This window comes from Lathyrus oleraceus, chromosome 2 (genome assembly GCF_024323335.1).
Source record: "Lathyrus oleraceus cultivar Zhongwan6 chromosome 2, CAAS_Psat_ZW6_1.0, whole genome shotgun sequence".
Lineage (NCBI taxonomy): Eukaryota > Viridiplantae > Streptophyta > Magnoliopsida > Fabales > Fabaceae > Lathyrus > Lathyrus oleraceus.
This window is the reverse complement of record NC_066580.1, coordinates 309,786,323-309,792,834: the sequence shown is the minus strand read 5'-3', so window position 1 is coordinate 309,792,834 and position 6,512 is coordinate 309,786,323. Positions and strand designations below refer to the sequence as shown.

The following is a 6,512-nucleotide window of genomic DNA, read 5'->3' as shown; positions in this document are numbered from 1 at the left end:
AAAAATGGGGGACGCCTACATTTAAACTTACGCTCTGCAATTAATTTTTACAGCTTTCTAGCTTTTTAGTTATTTTCTTTTCAGCAACTTTGTTTCCGTTGCCTTAATTCATTCGCCATTCTTTTTAGAATTCCTTTTTCCCTTTTCCTTTCTGTTTTCCAATTAGCCATAGTAGTAGTTTCCTACATTGGGGAACTACTACACTTTATTTAATTTTAGTAAGCAATTTGTATAGAAGAAGCAGAAGCCTACCGACTTGTGGAGGACTGCTCAAGTACTCCGAGATTCGATATACTCTGTTACTTCGATTGCCAGGTTTTTATTAAATTATTATTATTATTTCCCAATGATTATTATAATCATGTTTTTCGCAATATTGATCTGTTTATGCTCTGTGTTTGCCTTATTTAACATGTCAGGCTAAATTACCGGTGTCGGTATGTAGCAATTTATTAGATGGGATTTAATAGTAAACAGTGAAAACTCTTTTTCTCAAACAATCTTTTAGGCTGAAGTTTTTAATTTAAATTTAATTAAATTTATCACAAAAGCGTGAGAAGCTATTTAACACGATTTTGCCACGAGAGGGAGAATTTAACTAAGGTGAGAACCAACAATCGCGAGAGCGTGAGGCTCAAGCTGGATAGTAAAAATTAGGCATTGAGTTTAAAAACAGCGAGAGCACTTTAAAAGTAATTAGAACTTATTTATTTTCAAAAAGTAATTTTAACTTCAAATGGGACAGCGATAGCGTACACTCTGACTTAAAGCTATAGGCTGAATCAACAATCACGAGAGTGTGAGATAAAGCTTTTTAAATAAATATTTTCTACTGAGAGATATTTGGCATTTAAACTATTCATCGGTGAATTATCGAATCCCTGACAATTAATGCATTGCATACTGATTCCTTCCATTAATTCTTCCTTAAAACTAAATTTCCCTTAGATTTACTATTCTACCCCTGAACTTCTACTAATCATTCCCTTAGCTAAATATAGTGACGTTAGTAACACTAGTTTGACCATAGAACCTATTAGATGGATACATGGGAAAAGAGCTATGTTTGCTTGAACATTATAGGATGAAATGTAACACTCCAAATGGATGTCTTTGAATTAAAATTACATATACATGTACCTATTACTTAGCTACTTAATGTATTTGTTTAATATAGTAGCCTTTTCAAGGGGACCATGTTTACTACACCAAATCAACATTGGTAGAATGATTTATACTTATTTTATACCTTTTTTTTAAAATAAATATATTTTTTAAACACTAAAACAAGAGAAAATAATAATTTTTTATGAATAATTTTATTGAGTTAAATTATAATGTATTGATATTTGAGTTTTTTAAAATCTGAAATTCTAAAATATAATGTACTGATAACATAATATGTTATTGACAAATATGTGTTAAATTAATGAAAAACATAACAAATTGTGAAAATAACGAAGAGTTATTATTGCTAGAAACATAGAACCTATTAGATGGATACATGGGAAAAGAGCTATGTTTGCTTTGAACAATATAGGATGGGATGTAACCCTCCAAATGGATATCTTTGAATTAAAATTACATATACATTACTTATCTACTTAATGTATTTGTTTAATAAAGTAGCCTTCTCAAGGGGACCATGTTTACGACACCAAATCAGCATCGGTAGAATGATTTATACTTATTTTATATTTATTTTTTAAAAAAAAAATATATTTGTTAGACACTAAAACAGGAGAATATGCGAATTTTTTATGAATAATTTTATTGAGTTAAATTATAATGTATTGATATTTGAGTTTTTTAAAATATGAAATTCTAAAATATAATGTATTGATAACATAATATGTTATGGACAAATAGATGTTAAATTTATAAAAAACCTAACAAATTGTGAAAATAACGAAGAGCTACTATTGCTAGAATCATAGAACCTATTAGATGGATACATAGGAAAAGAGCTATGTTTGCTTTGAACACTATAGGATGGGATGTAACACTCCAAATGGATGTTTTTGAATTAAAATGACATATACATATACCTATTACTTAGCTACTTAATTGATTTGTTTAATATAGTAGCCTTCTCAAGGGGACCATGTTTACTAAACCAAATCAACATTAGTAGAATGATATATACTTATTTTATACCTTTTTTATTAAAATAAATATATTTGTTAAACCCTATAATAAGAGAACATTTGAAATTTTTTATGTATAATTTTATTGAGTTAAATTATAATGTATTGATATTTGAGTTTTTTTAAATATGAAATTCTAAAATATAATGTATTAATAACCTAATATGTTATGGACAAATATGTGTTAAATTTATGAAAGACATAACAAATTGTGAAAATAACGAAGAGCTACTATTGCTAGAAACATAGAACCTATTAGATGGATACATGGGAAAAGAGCTATGCTTGCTTTGAACATTATAGGATGGAATGTAACACTCAAAATTGATGTCTTTGTATTAAAATTATATATACATATACCTATTACTTAGCTACTTAATGTATTTGTTTAATATAGTAGCCTTCTCAAGGGGACCATATTTACTACACCAAATCAACATTGGTAGAATGATTTATCCTTATTTTATACCTTTTTTATTTTTAAAATAAATATATATTTTAAACACTAAAACAAGAGAATATGCGAATCTTTTATGAAAAATTTTGTTGAGTTAAATTATAATCCATTGATATTTGAGTTTTTTTAAATCATAAATTCTAAAATATAATGTATTGATAACATAATATGTTATGGACAAATATGGGTTAAATTTATGAAAAACATAACAAATTGTGAAAATAACGAAGAACTACTATTGCTAGAAACATAGAACCTATTAGATGGATACATGGGAAAAGAGCTATGTTTACTTTGAACATTATAGGATGGAATGTAACACTCCAAATGGATGTCTTTGAATTAAAATGACATATACATATACCTATTACTTAGCTACATAATGTATTTGTTTAATATAGTGGTCATCTCAAGTGGACCATGTTTACTACACCAAATCAACATTGGTAGAATGATTTATACTAATTTTATACCTTTTTTTTGAAATTAAATATATTTCTTAAACACTCAAACACGAGAATATGCGAATTTTTTATGAATAATTTAATTGAGTTAAATTATAATATATTGATATTTAAGTTTTTTAAAATCTGAAATTGTAAAATATAATGTATTGATATCATAATACGTTGTTTAAAAAAAATTACAATGAAAAAAAGAAATAAAGAAAATTACAGTTTTTATGGACAAATATGTGTTAAATTTATGAAAAACATAACAAATTGTGAAAATAACGAACAACTACTATTGCTTGAAACATAGAACCTATTAGATAGATACATAGGAAAAGAGCTATGTTTGCGTTGAACATTATAGGATGGAATGTAACACTCCAAATGGATGTCTTTGAAATTAAAATGACATATACATATACCTATTACTTAACTACTTAATGTATTTGATTAATATAGTAGCCTTCTCAAGTGGACCGTGTTTACTACACCAAATTAACATTGGTAGAGTGATTTATACTTATTTTATACCTTTTTTTTAAAATAAATATATTTGTTAAACACTAAAACAAGAGAATATGCGAATTTTTTATGAATAATTTTAATGAGTTAAATTATAATGTATTGATATTTGAGTTATTTAAAATCTGAAATTCTAAAATATGATGTATTGAAAACATAATATGTTATGGACAAATATGTCTTAAATTTATGAAAAACATAACAAATTGTGAAATTAACGAAGAGCTACTATTGCTAGAAACATAGAACCTATTAGATGGATACCGATAACGCGAAAATACATTAGATATTTGTCTTGATTTACACTCAAAGATCATACCATTTTAATTAATATCTCGATTATTCCGCAAGTATTCGAGTTGTTTTTACAGGTATTTAAAATCTCCAAGCATTAATGAGCAAAATGAAGAAAATGAAGAAAAAGAAGAAGAAACAGATGAGAAAGCACAGGAAAAAGCAGAAACCAGAATGCAGAAATTGTTGATGTGATGACCGTCACAGCTTCATGACGACCGTCACGACTCAGCCTGTGACGACCGTCACTGGCCCATGACAAGCGTCACGCGTCCAGAATTTACGCTTTGAAACAGTCAATCCATGCACCTAAACGTGCCTAAAATATCTCCAACAGTATGACTCCCCCGGATTCCTCATTCAAACGAGTCCTCCTCAAATTTCTCAACCACCAAGACCTAAAGGAGCAATATATAAAGGACCAAAGTAGGAAAAATGGGGGACGCCTACGTTTACACTTACGCTCTGCAATTAATTTTTACAGCTTTCTAGCTTTTTAGTTATTTTCTTTTCAGCAACTTTGTTTTCGTTGCCTTAATTCATTCGCCATTCTTTTTAGAATTCCTTTTTCCCTTTTCCTTTCCATTTTCCATTTAGCCATAGTAGTAGTTTCCTAAACTGGGGAACTACTACACTTTATTTAAATTTAGTAAGCAATTTGTATTGAAGAAGTAGAAGCCTACCGACTTGTGGAGGACTGCTCAAGTACTCTGAGATTCGCTATACTTTGTTACTTCGATTGCTAGGTTTTTTTTTAAATTATTATTATTATTGCCCAATGATTATTATAATTATGTTTGCCGCAATGTGGATCTCTTTATGCTCTGTGTTTGCCTTATTTAACATGTCCGGCTAAATTACCGGTGTCGGTAAGTAGCAATTTAATTAGATGGGATTTAATAGTAATCAGTGAAAACTCTTTTTATCAAACAATCTTTTACACTGAAGTTTTTACTTTAAATTTAATTAACTTTATCACAAAAGCATGAGAAGCTATTTAATAGGATTTTGCCACGTGAGTGGGAAATTAACTAAGGTGAGAACCAACAATCGCGAGAGCGTGAGACTCGAGCTGAATAGTAAAAATTAGGCATTGAGTTTAAAAACAGCGAGAGAACTTTAAAAGCAATTAGAACTTATTTATTTTCAAAAAGTAATTCTAACTTCAAATTGGACTGCGAGAGCGTACATTCTGACTTAAAGCTATAGGCCAAATCAACAATCACGAGAGTGTGAGATAAAACTTTTTAAATAAATATTTTCTACTGAGAGATATTTGGCATTTAAACTATTCACCGGTGACTTATCGAATCCCTGACAATTAATGCGTTGCATACTGATTCTTTCCATCAATTCTTTCTTAAAACTAAATTTTCCTTAGATTTACTATTCCGCACCCGAACTTCTACTAATCATTCCCTTAGCTAAACATAGTGACGTTAGTAACACTAGTTTGACCATAGGTCCCTGTGGGATCGATATCTTTTAAAACTAAAGCGATTGGACTGTGCACTTGCAGTCAAGTACCCGATAGACTATATTTTATATATAGTCACGACAAGCATCAAGTTTTTGGTGCCGTTGCCGGGGACCCGTTTTAGTCGAATAGTGCGATTCTTTCGTTGCACGGTATAGACTAAGGTAAAAATAAAAACTAATTTACTCTCCCTTATTTCCCTAATTGTATGCCAAGTACTCGCTCACAAGGCAATAACTTAGCACCACCAGTCCCAGAATTAGAGCGTTTCTTATACGTAAGACGCCGAATACTTGAATATCAACAAAAGTATGATATTCTCGATATCTTCTCTCCTCCTAAATCAGAAGAAAAACCAACCATGGCTGAAGAAGGACCACAAAATCATCCTCTTAAATTCTACGCTACCCCGTCCCAACAAGAACCTCACAACAGCATTGCTGCCCCCGCTATCAATCGAAACGATTTCGAGCTGAAACCCTCACTATTATTAGCCGTCCAACAACATCAATTTGCTGGAAACCCTACGGACGATCCTAATAGACACCTGACCAAGTTTGTGTAGTACGCAAATACTGTAAAGGCGAATGGTGTATCTCAAGATGCGATAAGACTGCGCCTCTTTCCTTTCTCACTAAGAGATAGAGCTTGGCCATGGTTGTAATCCTTTCCCTCCAACTCCGTTACATCATGGGAAGAACTGAAGAATGTTTTCTTATCCCGATATTTTCTGCCGAGCAAAACTGCTATGCTGAGAGCTCAAATCAATGGATTCAGGCAAAAGGATGTGGAATCTCTCTACAAAGCGTGGGAGAGAGACAAAGACATGATGAGGATATGTCCACATCACGGTCTCGAAGACTGGGTGATCATTCACACATTTTACAATTGTCTTCTGTATAACATAAGACTGACAGTAGACGCTGTCGCGGGCGGTGCACTTATGGACAAGCACACAACAAAGCCTATCAACTCATTGAAAACATGGCCTAGAACCATTGCCAATGGGGAGGTGAAATAACTCCAGTGGAAAAGTCCCAGAAGAAGGGTGAAATATACGAAATCAGTAGCCTTGACCATGTTCATGCAAAGGTAGATGCCCTTATTAAAAAATTAGATAACTTGACCATACCACCCGCAGCCACCGTGGCTGCTGTAATTCC

At 31.3% G+C, this 6,512-nt stretch overlaps 1 non-coding gene across 1 annotated transcript; it reads right to left on the bottom strand.

Moving 5' to 3' along the window:
• Positions 1-6,097: 6,097 nt before the first annotated feature.
• Positions 6,098-6,204, bottom strand: LOC127124486 (small nucleolar RNA R71). Its single transcript, XR_007803971.1, has one exon. It is a non-coding gene; the product is annotated as a small nucleolar RNA R71 (small nucleolar RNA).
• Between the last annotated feature and the right edge of the window lie 308 nt (positions 6,205-6,512).